Raw genomic sequence first — 19,825 nt, 5'->3', positions numbered from 1 at the left:
ATGGGAGTGCTAAAAAAAACTTAAACTATGATTACTATCATGATACAGTTGAACTTAAACCACAAATATAAAAAAAAAACTCAAGTTTCCATTAATAAAAAGCTCGAAAAATATTTTCGCTTCTAATAACTTAATATCCGTTATAAACCCGGCCATTATCTGTCGGCTCACAAGAAGGGCATTTTGTATGGCACCAAGCCGTAACTAATTGGTCCCTTTAGGTGCTTAGAGAAAAATAAACGAGAGTCGGGCTTGGACAGAAATGTGGTAAAACCGCATTTACACCGATTGTAATATAATAGACTTGGGTTTGGGATGTTTGACGTTTATTTTTAAAAGTAAAGCCATGTACCATGTCGGGCTTAGTGTATATATTCTGTGTTGGTATAGAATTAACAAAATCTCGGTCATATTTATTATCTTTCGTTTAAACGATCTAACGATCCTTCGGCATTAAATGGGTAGTAATTTCGTGGCATAAATTCTTATCAGAAGGATGGAGGGTCTTAAAAAATCTCCATCCGGTGTTGAAGGGAACCTGATACCCATCCTACATGTATGGCACACGCCCACATCGAATTTAATAAACATACATGATGTATGTACTTTGTATAGAAACTTCCTGCATATTTTATGACAACGATGAGTAGTGGGAAGAATTTGGTTGATTGTCTCGGGAAGAATAATGATTGGTCGTACGAATTCCATTATACAATATGAAGAAGAAAGGGAAAAGTTTTATTTGAATATAATATGGAAATAATATTGCCTTAATATTGCCTGTAACAAGTTTTAGATGATAAAACGATAAGGGATTCTTAGGAACGGTACAGAAATTCTGGTTGTAGTGATGTAGGTTGCATGTAATTCATCGTTGGGGGCTCGAACATCAGTAATAATGATGGAGCAGCCACAGATACCATCACTCATACGTGATGCTTTGCCATAGCCGCTAGCGTCTCATATTTCAGCGTTCGCCCGAGTTTCTCGTATTTCCCGTTTTAACTACTTAATATTTTTAGTACCGCGCATTCCGTAGATATCATCTCAATCATCGTCTTAAATATGATCATAAATAAGTTGGGACGGGTTTGATAAAGGGCCGTATGCGTGTGCATTAGCCAGTAATCTCTTCACTATGTTATCTAAGCGCTTATCTCTCGAGTGATTACGGGAGCTTTTTGTAACAGCTACTGTTTGCTACTTATCAGATATTAACGGACCGCCCAGGTATGTCTTAAGATGTAATCGAGGGTAAAGAATTTTCGTAATTTAACATTATGACATTCCTTATTTCAGTTTCACCCTGTATAAATCCCTCTATTAGAAATATTAAACAATAGAATACAAAATTTATCTTATGATTGTGTAACATAATATGGTAGGTACTCCTAAAGTTGGTAGTCTAGACTTCTAGATTAATTATAATGCTCAGATTTTAGAAAAAATAAAAAAATCTACATCAGTCTATTTCTTTGTTATCGTTTTCTTTGTTACGTCTATAACTTTATCAATTATACAGAACTTCCGACGATCGCACAGTGCCTTAGTTTAATTCTAACAGTTATTAGTCTAACAAGCTAGCTATCGAGTTATATTTAACTGGCCGTTGTTTTAGTTTCTAGTGTTTGCGTTTGTGCAATTGCAATGAGTCATAGTTCATTACTTCTAACGGTGGGCTTTTGGTTTCAGAATGCTTACGAATAAAATAAATATTTATTATTCTTATTTCTTATTTAATCAGAATTGTCTTAGAACTTACTTGGAATGTCTGTCAATAAATCTATATATATATAAAACTCAAAGGTAGCGACTGACATGGTGATCTATCAACGCACAGCCAAAACCACTGGACGGATCGGGCTGAAATTTAGCATGTAGGTAGATGTTATGACGTAGGCATCCGCTAAGAAAGGATTTTGATCAATTCTACCCCCAAGGGGTCAAAATAGGGGATGAAAGTTTGTATATAATAATACTTGCTAACGCGAGCGAAGCCGCGGGCAAAAGCTCCTTATTTATACGTGTCAATAGTCATCAAATAAACATAAATAAAATACACAAACTGAAAGCAGTAATTTCAAAGTAAATAAGTAACTTTCAAAGTTTTCAAAAAAAAAATACGCGGTTCTAAATGTCTTCACCCGATGAAAAGAATTACTGGCGAAATAGCGTGGCCCGCTTTTAACCAAAACGACCAAAACTTCATCGAAGCCGCACCACGTAACTTAATCTACCATTGGACTAAGCTCCAACAATGTCTTACAAACTAGATTAGCCGTTAACCACACATATTAACTTTGTCGTCGCCGCGTCTGCACACGAGCTTACAAAGTAAATTTTAACCCATTGATTTTATTTGCTCATACATTAAGCGGCTTCCTGTAGAATTTCATTATTGGCAAAATCCCGCGCGCTTGAGTTCGTGGTTTTTGGTTGTTCAAGAATTTACCAATTTTAGCTCCGAGATTTTACGTACAATGATGATTAAAATATGTTATTTGTATTGGAAATGTCTTTTAATAATATTAATGTATCAATTTAAAATTCCATTCTTGCCGGGTTTCTAATACAAACAGTTCTTAAAGATTTTTTCCTAAATAGTTTAATAAAATCTAACCTAAGGGGAGCTTGCTTTCCTGATTGACTGGAGAGATTTTAAGTTTTGTCTAGCAACTGTTTTTAACGAGATAACTAAAAATATTCGTTGTATTTTATTATTCTCAATATAGCTTTTTTGTTAGCTTGTGGAATACATACTAAAGTCTAGACTACACCACAAGTTTAGTATTTACCGATTAACCTCTAAATGCTACGCATACATATTTATTTATTTACTAAATAATCAACTGTGCGATTATCATTAAATATACATTATGAATGCAAAATATTGTCGATAGGGGTACCTACAACTCGTACAAGTTATCTTACGCGGTGCGTGTGAAGAATTGTAGATAAAATACTGTTGATATGAAAATATTCGTAAATATGAATCCAAAGGTATACCGTATAGGTGTCACGGAATAATTGAAGATATGAGCGGATGAAGTAGGTAACTAACTTTTTACAACATAAGAGCAATTACTCAATTGTAACTTACCTACTTTCTCATCTAGATATACATAGAAATATTCATTTCAAATTATTTGTGGCGGTCCTAAAGCCTCCAATTATGCAAAAAAAATTCAGTTACCAAATTATTAGAACCCACATCATCCACCATATCTTCAATTCAATTCACTGCTAAAGCCAATCGTGAGATGCGGCTCAAAAATTCTAATTAATCCACACTATTTGAATAAAGTTTCATGTCACGTCCTATGGTTGTGACCTTAGAATTACACAACTAACTAGGTCCGCTTAGTGCGAATAAAAATATTAATTAAATTCAATCAAATAATATAAGTAGTTACTTAAAATAATATCAATTTTCAGCAAAAGTTACAGATTATATTTTACTAGGTAAACGCTAGCAAAAATGGACGTAAAAGTTTTATTACCGTGACTAATTTTGGTATTGAAATGATCGCAAAGAGTTACCTGATATTATAACTAAAATGAAATAAATACTACAAGTAGAAAAATATCATTATCATTGCTAATAATGACAGTATATAACTGAATATCAAATGTTTCCACCAAAGTACATGATATACCAGTAGATACAAACTTTTATCACGATAAAAAGTTCAAGTCGCAAGTTCTTACAGCGGTATAAAGTATCATTCACGGACATTCAGTTGATTTAAATTGACAGGTAAGTGCGAGGACATTATCAATAAGTGTGCACTTCCTTTTATAGCCAGCTATTGGCGCCAGCGAAGACTAATTACACTTGCGCCTGAGCTTGTACGGAGATAAATATTTATAGGTGCCTAATGAAAGAGTGACGAATACAAGACTCAAGAGAGAATAGGATACTTGGTGCTAACAAAATATTATGTTCTGCAGTATAAAACTTATGTAAATCAACTATTAGACAATAGTCGTATAGAGCTGAAGGTCCTGGCAGAGGATGAGCAGAAGTGGCGGTAGTTCCACTGACAAGTTCTGCCTGAAATATAACTTGAATACTGCATTTGATGATGATGATGATGACTTGATGTTAATCAAGTCATCATCAATATTTTTTGGTAAGCGAATATTTCACCCAAATGTTCATTTGGGTGAAATATTCGCTTACCAAAAAATAAGGATGATGTGTTACTGTTTTCAGTTTTCACGCATTCCATAAATGGAGCTATGCTCGCGCTCAAAGTTCGTCAAAAGCTCTCGTTAGCTTTATGGGTGTGTCAAAGCGCTCATTATACGAATGTTTTGTAAGTGTAAAATAATACTTCCGTGCGACACGGTTATTGTCTCATGTTCCCAGGAACTTCGGGCTTTCGAAAGGCTCTATAGCGCATAATAACTATTAATTAGGATGAAGAAGTTCAGAAGACTACTAAATATTCACTTATTACAACTAAAAATAAAATGCAAAACCAATTCAAAAATGCAAGAATGATGAACTTAATGATGAAGGCCCTTTAACTAAAGGAGTAATAAAAAGGCGTGGTTTGTAAGATAATTTCTGTTTCTAACAATATAAAACTACAACCACATAATACATTGGTAACTATTTTTATTTCACAAGAAGCGAAAACTCTATCTGAAATTATATATTGAAAGACAGGAATAATATTAAAACAAAACCTTCCTGCTTCATATTATAAGGTACGAGTAGAAATACGTATCCGTGCAAAAACCGACGCGACGTAAGAATGATCTATCTCGGATTAGACATCGCAATGGTATTGAAAAACTCGAGATTGTAACTTAGCTGTTGATTAATTGCTTCATATCGATTAATTTGTCTTTAGAAATCACACCTTTATCTGGTTCTTAAAACTGGTTTGTTACAAGTGTGCTGCCGATATTTTTAACCAAGTTCTAATATCGAGTAAAGAGGTTTCAACTTCAGTTGTTACATAATATATTTGAACTTTTTGTCAGGTATTTTATTTAGTAAGTTATCCTTTTTTATTCTAAATTATTCCAGCTTTAGTGATTAATATACCACATCGATATTTCCATTTTATACAGTTTAGTCCTTGTTCAATGCAGTCGTCCTATGCTATCAAACTGCACCATGGATTATCAAGATGTATCAAACCAATGCGTATTATATATAACGTTGGTTCAGCGTTTAATAATATGAATTATGATAATGGTATTTTGATGTTTGATAAGAGATAGTAACGAACATGGAACGAAGCTACATTAAAATAGTAGTATTGGAATACAACCTCCCTTACTCGTGGAATTTTATTCAGCCAAAATATTCGAGGGTTATTTAACTCTGGTTTTCCTCGAGCTCACCGTATGCTTCAGTCTCTCCAATTGATTTTCGTGTGTCTCCCACGGTATACTTTTTTCTTTTGTAGAAAATTTTCATTTAAATGCAAAACAACGCCGGAGGTAGCTAAGCTAATATAATTTACTATCGTATTATGTTTCTCCAATATGTGGAAGTCTATAAAGTATACAAGCGCCACACCCACAACTATATTGACTCATATAAATATTAAAGTACCGTTACATTATTATATTGATTATGATATTATGAACATATGAAAATAAATGGATACAAAATTATTTTTAAATGTTTTATTTGCAAAGCTTTGTGTGTTTTTCGTCTTTTCAACATTTTGCGCTTGATAAGGACAGAAGTCAGAATAAATTTTAATGGTAATATTGCTATTGATCCTTTTATGAACATAAAATATCAAAAAATATTAATATTTGTAATTAGTATCATACAGAAGGAAACAAGGTCTCCATTTGTTGCTCACAATTACGTTTGTTACAAAGACATTCAAACTTTGTACAATGTAAAGAACCTTAATTTAATCCTCGTTCATGTGGAATGTGACCTTGTATATATCTATACACTATACAGCCTTCTAAATAATATTACGTATGAACGTAGCGTTGATTGATGAAGTGTTTTTGTTTATCTTTTGAAAGGAATCAGACCGTGCTTTAGACGTACTGGCATACATTCTATCAAAATGTTTTATACACGTAATAGCTGTTGCCCGCGACTTCGTCCGCGTGGACTTCAGTTTATAGCGCGCGATGTCAACAAAATTGGTGTCAAAAGCTTTTATAAAAAAACCCTAAGACGGCTGTGCAGTGTGCACATAATATTTCATTTTTTATTAAAATTAAACTTTATATTTTACGCCAAATTTTAAAGCTTATTTAGCCCCCCAATTACACAACTTTACCCATAAACTATTTATCATTGATAGGTTTAAGGTTACGTCACTATATATAATATAAAGTACTGACTTACTTATCGTAATAAAGAAATAACAATCGGAAAAAAATCGAGATTCAAATATAAGATGATACCACCTCTTATAGAAAGATGTTGGGCAAGCGTTAGCGCGATGTAAGAGACGCACGGCGCCGTCTAGTATGAATTTTTGGAACTAACTTAATTTGAACAAATTTTCGTATTTTCACCCCCTTACAACCCTTTTTTCCAGTAAAAAAGTAGCCTATATCCTTTCTCAGGCTTTAGACTATCTGTATACAAAATTTCATTACAATCGGTTCGGTAGTTTTGGCGTGAAAGCGAGACAGACAGACAGACAGAGATACTTTCGCATTTATAATATTAGTATAGATAAGAATAAATTGTAATGTCTATAATGTATATAATAATATTGAAATAAACATTATTACATACTGACGACCTTGTAAGCGATCAGATTTGTATATTTGCCATTTCCAAATCCGAAATATTATACAACAAAACTACAGAACAAATATAATAATATAAAGTATAAACGGTTCGAAGTAAACTCCAGCTTCTAGCACGCACCCAAAATGTCTTTCTCGAAGAATTTCTTTCGTAACATCTTATTATAGTCTTATCGGCGCATCTTCACGTGACAAAGCTTTATAATGTAAGGCCGCATTACCCTATTTTACGTCGTTTACGGTATTATAAGCCTTATGTGCTGTGGGGATGGTTAAAAAGATATTTAAAAGATGGTATCGTTTTATCATTATCATCATGATATTTAGCTACAGTCTTACATGCATTATATAATTTATTGATGATGCACGCAGGGCTTAGTTTTGATTCTACATCAGGAAAAAGGAAAAAAAGAGTAGATTTTTCCAAGACAAAACATTGCAGATATTGAGCATACCAAATCGACCCATAGTTCTATCATGATAAATGTCTAGCACGATATTCTGTCTGTATTTCAGACTTTATTTTACCTACCGTCAGAAAGATAGCAAAAAGCGACACTTAACGACACGTCCATAAAGCCGTAATGACGACAAGTCAACGTCGACTCGCGACTTTTACCTTTTAAAATTATCTTAAAAAAACAAGGCTATTTTAACCACTTATACGGATGGTTCTGATGGCAAGCCGACCTGACTAGCTGCTTTTATGTGTACCAGTGTAGTCAGGTCGGCCTGCCATCAGTTCAACCGGATAGATCGACCTCCCCGAATATGGAGGCCTTGTCATATGCGACTACTATTCGCTTCCATTCTATAAGCAGAAATTCCCTAACACCGTGCAACGCTCGCTATTAACGGTATGTAAATTGGCACACAAGAGCAGTAATTTATCAAGTTTAGTTATACTAAAGACATAAATATTACTTTAATGTTGATGGATGTGCTCGAGATAGTTATCTACAAGTAGATCAAAACTTTATTAACTTTACTGTATCACCGCATTAGATTTCTAATTGATGACTTCCTCTAAGTACTTAGAGTATGTGTTATTTATTGGTAATCAACCATTACTTTCAGATAATATCTGTCCTCTTGTACTAAATAGAATCCAAAATTATTAGAACGAACCTAGAGACATTATAGATACCTTGGGGAAAGACCATAAATTGACAGCTCGCTAAGCAGCTATTTCTCTAAACGTACGTATATTTGCTAACTAACATCTTATATGTAATATCTAAAAAAGTAAGTAGATGACCTTAGTAATTTAAAAGTCGAACGTATAACCTCCTCCTTTTTGGACGTCGGTTAAAAATAGTGGCTCAACCCAAAGCTCCCAATCAAAAAGCTTTTTTACTGTAAAGTATGTAATAACATACACATTAAGATAATATCACAAAATAACTATTATCATATGACACATAATTATAGTATTAAAAACTTTATAGTCATTTTATCACAAATCGTCATAAATTCAGTTTATCATTATAACATTTTAAGTGCCTTTCCCTGTGATGATACGTATCGTCATACATGATACAAGTAGGTAACTACTAATATTATGGGAAAGTTTGTTGGGTCATCATTCACATTTCTATGGACACGTTTTTATATTATTTTGTTACTAAGTAGCACTTCGTGATTTTAATGTCAGAGGTCGTGTCTAGTGGATTTAAGATACTCTTCTTGTGCTTTTTCATTAGGCAGTTTTCACAAATCTAGAATTATTTAAATGCAAATATGTTTACGTAGTTTATATTTTATTACAAATGGACTATAATTATAATTGTGTCAAAATTAGAAGCCAGAAATAATCGGCCAAGTGCGAGTCAGACTCGCGCACGAAGGGTTCCGTACCGGTATAGAGCGAAAGTAGACAAAAAATTGTGTTTTTTGTATGAGAGCCCCCTTAAATATTTGCTTTCATTTAATTTTATTATTAATTATTAAAGTAACAATATAATTAAGTTTTTTGTGAAAATTTCATATGTCTAGCTGTTACCATTATAGATTACGAGCTAGAAAGACCAAAAAAATCACGTTTCTTGTATGGGAGCCCCCCTAAAATATTAGCTTTATATTATTTTTAGTATTTGTTGTTATAGCGGCTACACATATACATAATTTGTGAAAATTTCAGAAGTCTAGCTATAGCCGTTCTTGAGTTACAGCCTGGAGACAGACAGACAGACAGACAGACGGACAGACAACGAAGTCTTAGTAATAGGATCCCGTTTTTACCCTTTGGGTACGGAACCCTAAAAAATGAAGGTTGAGATAATAATTATTATTGATGAAAAGATATGTATATAAATGGGTACTTGCTTAATATTTAATTATATAAAAAGAAGAGGTTTTGTTGAAAAACTAAACTTATAAAATCGAATTGAATATGAAGTGGCAACACTCGATAACTATAAACAATGGGCAGACATAACAAGCTGAAGCGCCTTGGTTTATGCTAATTTGTCTCACGAAGTCGTCGAACGAAATAAGAATATTGAAACAACACCTCATTGTGCCACTGATTGAAGATAATGTAATTATTGCGTGCCCGTTAAACTTGGATTTGAAAAAGAAGCTTCTTTGAAGAACATAAAACGTGCATAACGATATTAGAAGAAAAAAGTAAGAGTGTTGTTTGAATTAAAAGCTCTTATCATAAAATAAGCAAAATATAATACAAATAAAAAAACGATAAATGAATAGGATAAATAGAATATCTCCGAGATAGAAAATAGTTATGTAAAACAAAATATAAACAAAGTATAGCCATAACCATAAACGCACAGCAAAGAAAAAAAGCTTTTAAGTTACACTAGTTTTGTATTATGTTATGTTAGGTATGTTTGTAAACAAATAATAAAAGCTCAATAAAACCTGATAAAACTCTGATACCTTTCACCCAACCGAATACTCAACATAGAAATGTAAACACTTTCTTAATAAACAAACCAGTGTAAGTCAGTCATTAAAATTTCATTAGCAAAATCCAACTAATAAACTAAACCAACGAACCTCAGCAAGCACTAGAATAAACTTCTCTCATAAAATCCGTAACGTGGTGCCACTATGAATTAGTCATTCACAAACGCTCGTTTAACTGTATGCTAAATAGTTTCATTCACATCATCCAACAAATCAAGTTTCACTATGCAAATGACACCGAACGAACAGTTTCCACTAAAATCGCGGCGAGTAAGGGACGAGCTCCGAGCGTCGACGCGGCCAACGCTAGCCGACGACGCGGTACGACTGCCGCGGACCCAAACAGAGGGGAATTGGGAATCGCGGGGTAAGGATACCGGAGAGAGGGGAGTCTCTCCAAGCGAGTAGATAACTTTTGATCTTTTTGGTACCATAGAAGATTTTAATGACACACATCTGGTGATTTGAAAAAATGCACTTCGTCCTAAGTGTTAATGCATGTCAAGGGCTTGGAAATGATGTGTTAGAAAAAGTGGAGCGAAGGTTGCGGGTGACATTTTTATAAATAACCCAACTAGAAACGTAGACAAACTGCCGGATTGATTAGCTGCGGAGATACAGGACGAGAAGAATATTGGAGGTGATTTAAAAACGATTCCGGAGGGAGTGCGAGGAATATTCGAACGTTTTTCGTATTATTTTCACATCAGACATCACTTTCGTGGCAGATATTGCGCAAGGTTTTTTGTCCCGCACATGTCAGGGGACTACAAAAGACCGGAGCAGGTACAAAAGGCCCATCCCCTCTCGAGTTGCAGCTACAGATTAATGGCGGGAACGTAGAGTTAAGATCCCAAAAACTTACAACTGCATTGTGAGCCGCGTGCAACAATGACTACAATAGATAGGATCGACTTCTGTTATTAACGTATCGTTTATCGGTTCCCTGCTTTTTTCTAATTTGGATAATACGAGAGTATTCAAGGATGTTCGCACTACAGATGTTTAGAGGCGTACCGTTAACAACCTAACAAATAATTCATTGTACTTTCCGAGTATTCTCGTAAAATTGAATGCATAGTTCTGACAATGTAATGCTCTTTAAAGTAATATTAACAATTTCATATCTCAAGTTTCAATTTTTTGCACGGAAGTATTCGGAATGGAATCCATCGAGATGCTGGCTAGAGATATAAAGATGTATATATGATTATATACATCTCATAATTGTATATGAGCTTGATTAATATTATTATGGTTTATAAACCAGTTACCGGATTTTCTGTTAAAGCTTCCTAACATAATTAAGACATTTATCAAGCCTTATACAAAATATTAATTATGTAATTAGGGTAAATGATTTTATTATACCGTAAGCTTCTAACAGAATAAATAATAATTTTGAATCTGTATTTTGTTTAAGACTTCATGATTTATTACATTCCCCAGGGTCTTATAAATTTTATTTGGAGCATAAGCTATAAATACCATATGGATACTGATTCAGCAGAAGTAACACTTGAGCAAAGTTTCCGATTCTGCGAAATTTTGGACCTCTATCCGAAACTTCGTAAGAGGTCCGGTCGTTTCAATCCGGAAATTTGGTAAAATGAACATGATTTCTAAAAGTTTTGACTTAAGTACGTAAATGTTATAATTTCCATTTAAATTCTATTTAATATAAAAAGCTGTAACCATAATGTAAATAGGCACTTTATTTAATAATAATAATGTTTTATAGTAATGATAGCGTTGTTCAAAAACATTTTTCATTTTGAATTAATTTTCTAAAAATTACTTAGATTAATTTCTCTACGCTCAAATATTTCATCCCAAAGGATTAATTGTGCCTTAAAAGGATATTCCAAAGCCATTAGTTGTGAAACTAAAGTGAATGGAGATAAAACGTTCAGTGGTGATAGTGGTGGTATCACGGCGACTGTAATGAGTAATGGTCGGGGGTTCATTACTCAACGACTCCCCGGAGTTTAGGCGTCATCTGTCATCGCCTTCGCGTCGTCTATTACAGCTCTATTTAGACCAGGAGACGAGACGCCACATGAATATTGTACTTCCGAATGAGTTGTTACTTGTTCCCGAAAATGGAGTGTTCAAAAGTTCCCTCTTTTGATGGTATCAAATGGTAGGCTAAAGTTATGAATTTTGTTTTTATTGGTACGTATACGTACGTAATAATCATATTTTTCTAGATAAAACTTGCGGAAATATTCTCAGTTGAATATTCTCTCTTTAAAAATATTCTTTTACGATTGTGTTCCCGTGGATAGACGCGAATAGTCATAAGTCATAATAGTTTTATGAAGTCAACAAGTCAATAAAATGATTCAAGCGTTATTCTCACTATAATATCTTAATACTTTCACCCATCTCTTAGTCTAGTGGCGCCGTACTTATCAAGTCGACGGCTGAGTGTGAAATCCTAAAATTTAGATAACGGTCCACATACGGCGCTAGAACGAATTCTCAGAATGTCGCGAAATGTACGTCCGTCTGTAGCTCTTTGTGCCTCATTGCTACTGCTACTTCAATCTTTTAATAGCTCGCTAGTTTCATTTAACGTCCAAGAATTTTATATAAGTCGGAGATGAAGTTATTTTTAATGTTTCTTATTTCTGTGTGAAAATGTTATTTTAATTTGGATTTTTCGATTTAAAGGTTTTCCTACTCATTAATTTCACAGCAATGAAAATCAATAGATTCTGGAATACACACAAATCTTCACTAAGACTACACTAGCTCCAAAACAATCCTTTGACTTTTTGTCGTCTCCGTGTGGTATTTTTTGTTTCTTCTGCTGTGTATGTTTTATGATTGTTGCACGCCATATGCATACACCCGTTGAGATTGCAATCGCCCAAGGAATTTATCACCTCCATTCAAGTCGTTAATTGCGTTACTGATGATAAAAGGAGATGCAACTTGGTTTTCCTTAAATAATTTAATGCTCAAAAGTTTCACTTTTGTAGATTTACGTGTGTTATGTACAGAAATGTACTCACTCTTACTATGTGTTTAATACAGGATATTTTTATATTAAACTGTTTTACTTTTCTTTGAATTTATCACGATCAGTATATTGATATTGTCAACTTTTATGATTAAAATATTAAAATAAAAGTTTTAATAATTTCAATATTTTGTCGAAGAAATAGACTCCTAAGTATGCATTGGGAATAGGAATTCAATTTGTTCAAAGAGATGCTAACCGATACTTGACCGAAACTAATAGAATCGACATGTCCCATTCCTAACGATCAGATCCCTCTTAATTTCGTGCATCACTACACTTTCTTTTGTAATCGCAAACGCCTGAAGCGTCCGATCTCTCGATAATAAAAATATCTGTATATCGGTTACACATCGATGTCACGATTTAATCAATTAAAATTCTCGTATCTCGTAATGGAATTATTATCTTGTTAAGCGTGACAGGTTCTCATACTACCGGTTTATTTATTGATGTGTGTTTTGCTTGTGTGATTTTTTCTTTTGTATCCAAATGGGATTGCTGCGAATATGGGGAAAGTCCATTCATATTCATTAGCACGTGTTCTATCAGAAATCAATCAATCAATTCTATCAGAAACTGAAAAAATAAATATACTTCCCTACATCGAATACAAATTAAAAAAATGCGTTAAGTCCACTAGCTTATCATGCTTTGTAAAATCAGTACTATAATGCACTTCAACTACAGGTATATAAGTAGAGGTATACAGTACAGGTATACAGTAAAGTACACCTTTATTACAATTCAACAGGTTATTTCTTAGCAACACCAAAATTTCAAATTGTATCAATAAAATTAATACGGCCGAATCGTAAAACTTTTGCTTCTGATTGCCACGATAATTACAATACCCAAAATTCCGAAGCGATAATCATTAGACTTTAATGAATTTTATAATTTCATCTTCATTATAATACATAAGCAATTTGGGCGCGAAATCGAGGACCGCCATTTTAGATAACTTGAAATTTCCCCGCCGTTTTTAACCGCAAAATATTCGGGGATAATTAAAAGGCTCCCCGTAGATTGCTTCCCTGGCTTTCTTCATTCCCGCCATGCTAATTAATCCATACAAATTGTAGGCTCAAACCGCCCTTCTGATTGCTTCTGACCGCTGCAATACAAATACTTAGAAAAATATATACGTTGAAGCAAGGACTAAGGCGGTTGTTTTGATTAAAAAGATAGGGTCGTCCCTTTTATAACGCCTACATTATGTATTGTGCTGTCCATCTCAGCTCTGTTTATATAGCCAACAATGGAGCGCAGAAAATGGTTCAAACTATTCCGAAGAAAAATTCCTACTACTTTATTTTCCATTAGTTCTTACTTAAATATCAAATGAATTCGTTGATCCGTCTTTACTATCATGTTCCCTAAAAAATAGAACATTTATCAATTCCAAAGTTTTAATTGATATGACGCGAGGGTTAGTTAAACTTTTTATTCCTCTTTTCAAAGAAACACCATTATGGTTTATTTATTTCTATTTTTCCAATTTAATCGCGGAATAAATTTGTTTTAGCTCGTAAATGTCAGATTCATCATCGCCGTATTGATATGCAAGCGGTGTACCTTTACTCATTCGTCTCCAGTCGATGCAGTTTATGTTATAGGTCTAGGAAACAGGCAGACCCTCTTTATAGCTGCTTCTCTAGACGTTGAATAAATACATATTTCTATGTATTGTTATAGTCATTTATAAATACGATATGCACGATATTTTAATTTACTAGATACTTTAGATGTGATTTTCATCTCCAATTCATATGTCATGCATAAGTTTCTGCATTTATAAAGATTCGTAAAAGACAATTTTAAGACATTGATTTGATGATTGATGAAAATTATATTACATATCTTGTAATTTAAAGGATTTTAATTTTTTATTATTATTAATTTAAAGGATCACCATATACTGGAAGTGTCAAAATATTATACACTGTGTCTTTTGGTTACATAGTTTTGATCTTCATTAATATTACTGGTAATATTAATAATGTTACTTTGGTATATCAGATATAACAAGCAAGGAACTTCTATTAGTTTTGTAACTCTGTGACTTCTATCAAGAATATCTACACGCATTCATTGGTTCGTCTTTATGGGCATTTGTGAAAGATATGTTGTAAACGACTTCTATGTTTTGTATTATTTAAAACTTCTTGGTACAACAATAAAGTAAAATTGTCAACTACCTTAAACAGCGGAAATAAAACTACCAAGAAATCACCAAAGTTTAATACTTTTGCAATGGAATGAAAAAAAAATCAACACATACGGTTTTCTTTTTATTATGAGATAACTTAATATCAGTTAAATAACTATCAATGTAACGGGTGACCAAAGTAACAATAGCGTACATAAACTAAGCTGTAAAGAAAATCTGCCAATTCAAGAAACTATGCAAATACTACTTTCCTTTATTCACTTGCTCGGGCATCAGGCTGACGTGGAAGCTATAAATAATGAATTCCCTTTGTCCCTCCCGACACATAACAAGTGTTACAATATATCATCAATTATTCAGCGGACTCTACATTTTCCCAAGGATTTCCAATCTTGGCTTGGAACTAATGACAATGTCGTAAGTAGACAACCATTCTCATAAAGAGGATTTCAGTATACAAAAAGATAAATACAGCTGAACGTATTGCCTCCTCCTTTTTGGAAGTCGGTCAAAAATTTAAAATTATTTCTATTCTAGATGACACCCGTAACTTCATTGCGCCAATATTCGTTTATCGCGTGGAAACCGTACATTTTCCGGGATAAAAAGTGTCCTACGTATATATAATATAATAAAGTTGACTATCTCCATACCAAAATTCAGCAAAATCAGTTCAACAGACAGAAATGCATAAGACAGACAGAAATAATTTACAATATTAGTATCGATAAGGACAAATTTAAATACCAAAATTTCGAAGCAACAATTTTTCCTGTATTACCTATGCGAGGTGTAAATATTATTCAGGTAACAACCCTTCACTAAACAAATATCCTAGTCAAGGAAGCCTATGATTCACTGCACCGGGTTGTTGTATTTGTCAGAATCACAAGTAGATAACGGTCAGAAGTCGTGACTGAAGGTGTTGCAATGATTTAACGTAGCGAGTTACGTGGACGATCATTTTCGAGGGAAAATAAGGCTCCTTTGACAAATAACTGAACTTTCCTTTCTGTACGAAACAAAGACACAAGCAAAAATACGATGCTTATCAAAAGCTTGACTAGATGCAATAATGACGTACAAATTTGTTTTGTATAGAGTTTAGGATTACTCTTCCAAAAATGTAGCTTCTTTTATTAAAACTCGTCTGGTCGATAATAATCCTACTAGAAAAGCTGACGTTTGTCATCAATATTTTTTTGTTTTGTTTTGGGGGACGTTAGTACATTATTTTTATAGATCTCTCACCCTTTGTTTTATTTATACAAACCATCATGAATTGTAGAATCTACTGGATATTAATTATTGTAGTGTGGCATATCGCGTAATAAAATCTATTCTATGTTCCATTTGAGGACATAACTATCACAGATCTGGTCTAGGCCATTATTATAGTCCAATAAACGTTGGACTGGAATTATTCCGTAAAACAACCGATAAATTACAACGAAATTATTGGTGGACTCCTTTCTGGATACTCGAATTCTACAGTAATAAACGTTATTTATCGACACGAAGGCTAAAATATTCATGGATAGCCTTAATAACATTGCGAGTTTAAAATTACAGCGGCCCTTCCCCCGGGCTGGACCACGATTTTAGTTTAAAGAGATAATTATTTAAATGTTACCTTACCTCACTGAATACTTAATTGATGTTTATTTGATTTGACTTAATGGACTGGTGAATGTCGCGAGTGATTTAGTATGATTATGCTTAATTTAAATTGAAGCGGAAATAATAAATATAATAATATTTAAAAAAAATGATTTGAAGAACTAAAGCTACTATTACTGTCTATCGATTGGAATTAAGAAAAATGCTACTATGGCATGTATCCAAAACGGCACAATATATCTAGTACATTTACATAACTTTTATTACATTTTTCATAACTTTTGCTTATTAACTTATTTTATTTATCTTTTTCCGAATATCTAATATTCTACGTGACTCTCGGATGTTGTTAAATCTGTTAGGGCCGAGGGATTTTTTGTGCTTCCCTTTGTGAAACAGTAATCTTTTATAACGGTTACACTTTTTCGTTGGCACTCGTGTTTGTAATGATTGGAGTTACTTTCGCTTTAGCAGCAAAAAACATAATTTGGTTCCTCCGAGCTCAAGTGCTCACGATAGGAGAATAAGTTATCTTGGCACCTTTTTGTCACTTACTTTTTGTTGAGTTAAAAAGATCTCGAGTATTATTTATCATCGTTTAGTGCGTCTCTTCGATAGTGTGAAATTGAAGAACCTCTTTAACAGGGGAGTGACAATCTTTTTATCTAGCAAGAGTGTGTTATGTAGTGCCAAATGCATTAGCAGTTTTTTTTAGACTTTGAGTGAAAGCTAAAATATTGATATACGATTTAAAAAACATAACATTTTACAAGAATATTTGGTTCAGCTTAATAATACTATAGATCGTTTACTTTGATACTCGTTTTATTTACACTCGACAAATAAGGTAGTCATAGTATTGCGAGGAAATCTTTGAACTTCACGACATAACACGACTCTGCATTAAAGTAGATAATAATAGTCTTTCTGGTGAACATTAAGATATACCTTTGATTATCGTGTGAAATACTAGATACTTTCTATTATGTTAAAATATTTTACCATATTTTCTTTGTTGCAAGCCCTTCACACTTCATTAACTTAACCTTTTTTTCTGTTCTCTCGTGCTTTTTCGATGTTACAAGAAAATACATAGTATAATATTGTATCTATTTATTTTATCCGTAATTAACTATATTTTTGGAGACAAAACTAAATTTAACATAGCTTACATAAAACATTGACTCGTCTAGTAATTTCCACGTACTAAACGAAATTACCTAACCAGTATCCACAACATTCAGCAATTTGTATGTTGACAATGATAAAATATTGCTTGAAGAAATTGACCCTCTATCTCGTGATTTCAACATAAACTTTCGCGGTGCATGTCCCGCGGCTCCGTGTGCTACCGGTGCGGTCGGCACGAACGCCATTTGTCTAGTGCCCGCGGCCGCCACGCCCACAGCTTCCACACCATAAACGTATGCAATTTATACGTGACACACGATTATCGGTACGTACAAAAATCGTAATGAAGTTAATACAGGTAAAGATGCAAGTGAATGTGGTAGTTTTATAAAAATAATTTGAATTTAAAACGGAAACATTGTCAGAAAGGGCAACAAGTAAACTTAAGGTTTATAAAAATATTCTTATTCTTCTTATTAAACTCATAAGTCATAAGCGTTACTATTTACTTACAGTACTTATAGTAGGTACTAGCTTAATGAAATTGTCATTGCTTAAAAGTTAAAACGTAGAAGTATTTTAAACATTATAAACATTAGAATATTATATTAGATGATGAATGATGATGATAATGGTGTTATGGTTATAATTAATTTGGTCCATATTACAAATGAACTAAAACGCTTAACACTTGTGTTATTTGCAAAAGAGATAACAAAAACACACAAAGTAATCAACAGCTAATTACAAACCATGTATGATGCAAACAGAATTGCAAAACTGAGCTTAAAGCAAAACTATCCCAGTTGCATGAGAAATATGAGCCACTTTTGCGTAAAAGGTAATTATTTTTTCCATGTAACCAACGGACAACATAAGCTGTGGCCTCCGGGGATCTATTGTAAGAGAAAATATTATTTTTTAACTAAAACATAATTAAATTCACACACGATGCTCCAAGAATATAGTGTTATCTGCTTTTATGTTCATGCCTTAGGCTTCGAGACCACTTACGACTTACATTGTTGTGCACATGTTGAATGCGCCGACGTATCAAGTAATTGAAGTAGCTTCGTATTATTAATATTTGAAGATTAATTATTTAAAAGCTTTTAGATTTAATAGGTATTGGATTAAAATTTTAATGGATTGAGATTAACCTGTCCTAATGGATAGAAATTAAAAAATATGTATTTATAGTGTAAGTGTACTCTTACACATCGAGCAACATACAGCTGACCAGTGACCATCTTTAATCTAACTGTAAAGTTTCTGGGCCCACGATTCTTGAAGAGCCATTAAGCTGAGGAGTTTACGGTAGCATCTGTTATCAGATGTTGGGACAATATCGCGGTAGTTTCAGGTAGTGATATAAATCAGGAGATTGGTACATAACGGGGTAGGACGTGACCGGCCGGAGCGGCCCTTACCTTTTTCGTATAACTTTTATAATTGGACAAGATATTCGTGTCGCAGATATTGCTTTGTTTATTGCTAGTCGATTCTTGGTATAACGACAATCTTTTTAAATTTCTACCAGAATTCTGTACGCTATATTATATCTTAATATTATTGAAATAAGTTAAATTCCGCTAATAATTTGTACACCAAAATATTTTCATTTGTTTATTTCAAAAGACAAGTTTAGAATATTATATTAGTTATAATTTTGGTTTACACGACGTTGTTATGTTTTGAAATATTGTAACTACAAATACTATCCGAACTATCATCAGTCAAAAGCATAAATAATACTCTTGTGTACCATTTATAACCGAAATTCTAACACAAATGCAACGAGTAAAAATACCCACGCATTCATCGTTACTCCTCACAATATTAATTGACGCTTCTCCTGGCAAAATTCCATCATTAGTTAAAGCACCGAAAACGTTACAGAAATCATTTTTTTTCCACCTCTCCGTTTATACATCATAAGTTTCGCGTTTGTTTTAATAAATCATAATATTTCAAGCCGCGTCCTGGGGGAGAACCGCTGATGTTTTATTTGACGGCTGGACGTCTTTCATTTTGCCAAAGCTAAATATAATATTGTTTATGACCTGATATTTTTTGGCTCTCTTTTAATATTTAATCAGTGTCACGGTTCTTTTTAAAAAACGTGCGATTTATGTTTTGTGTTCCACAAATTGTGTCATTTGTAGAACATTAATTAGTAGCAAGGTGGAGTT

The 19,825-nt window shown here is 33.3% G+C and overlaps 1 protein-coding gene across 2 annotated transcripts in view; it reads right to left on the bottom strand.

Annotated features, from left to right (window-relative positions):
- Positions 1 to 9,996, bottom strand: part of LOC121731143 (netrin receptor UNC5C-like) — a 62,791-nt gene extending 52,795 nt beyond the window's left edge. For both annotated transcript variants that reach the window (XM_042120499.1, XM_042120500.1), the window contains exon 1: positions 9,772 to 9,996. The gene's annotated coding sequence lies outside the window, so the exon portion shown is untranslated. The remainder of the gene's footprint in view (positions 1 to 9,771) is intronic.
- Between the last annotated feature and the right edge of the window lie 9,829 nt (positions 9,997 to 19,825).

The sequence above is a fragment of the Aricia agestis genome, chromosome 10 (genome assembly GCF_905147365.1).
Source record: "Aricia agestis chromosome 10, ilAriAges1.1, whole genome shotgun sequence".
Classification (NCBI taxonomy): Eukaryota; Metazoa; Arthropoda; class Insecta; order Lepidoptera; family Lycaenidae; genus Aricia; species Aricia agestis.
The sequence above is the reverse complement of the archived record's forward strand: the minus strand, read 5'-3'. Positions and strand labels throughout refer to the sequence as shown.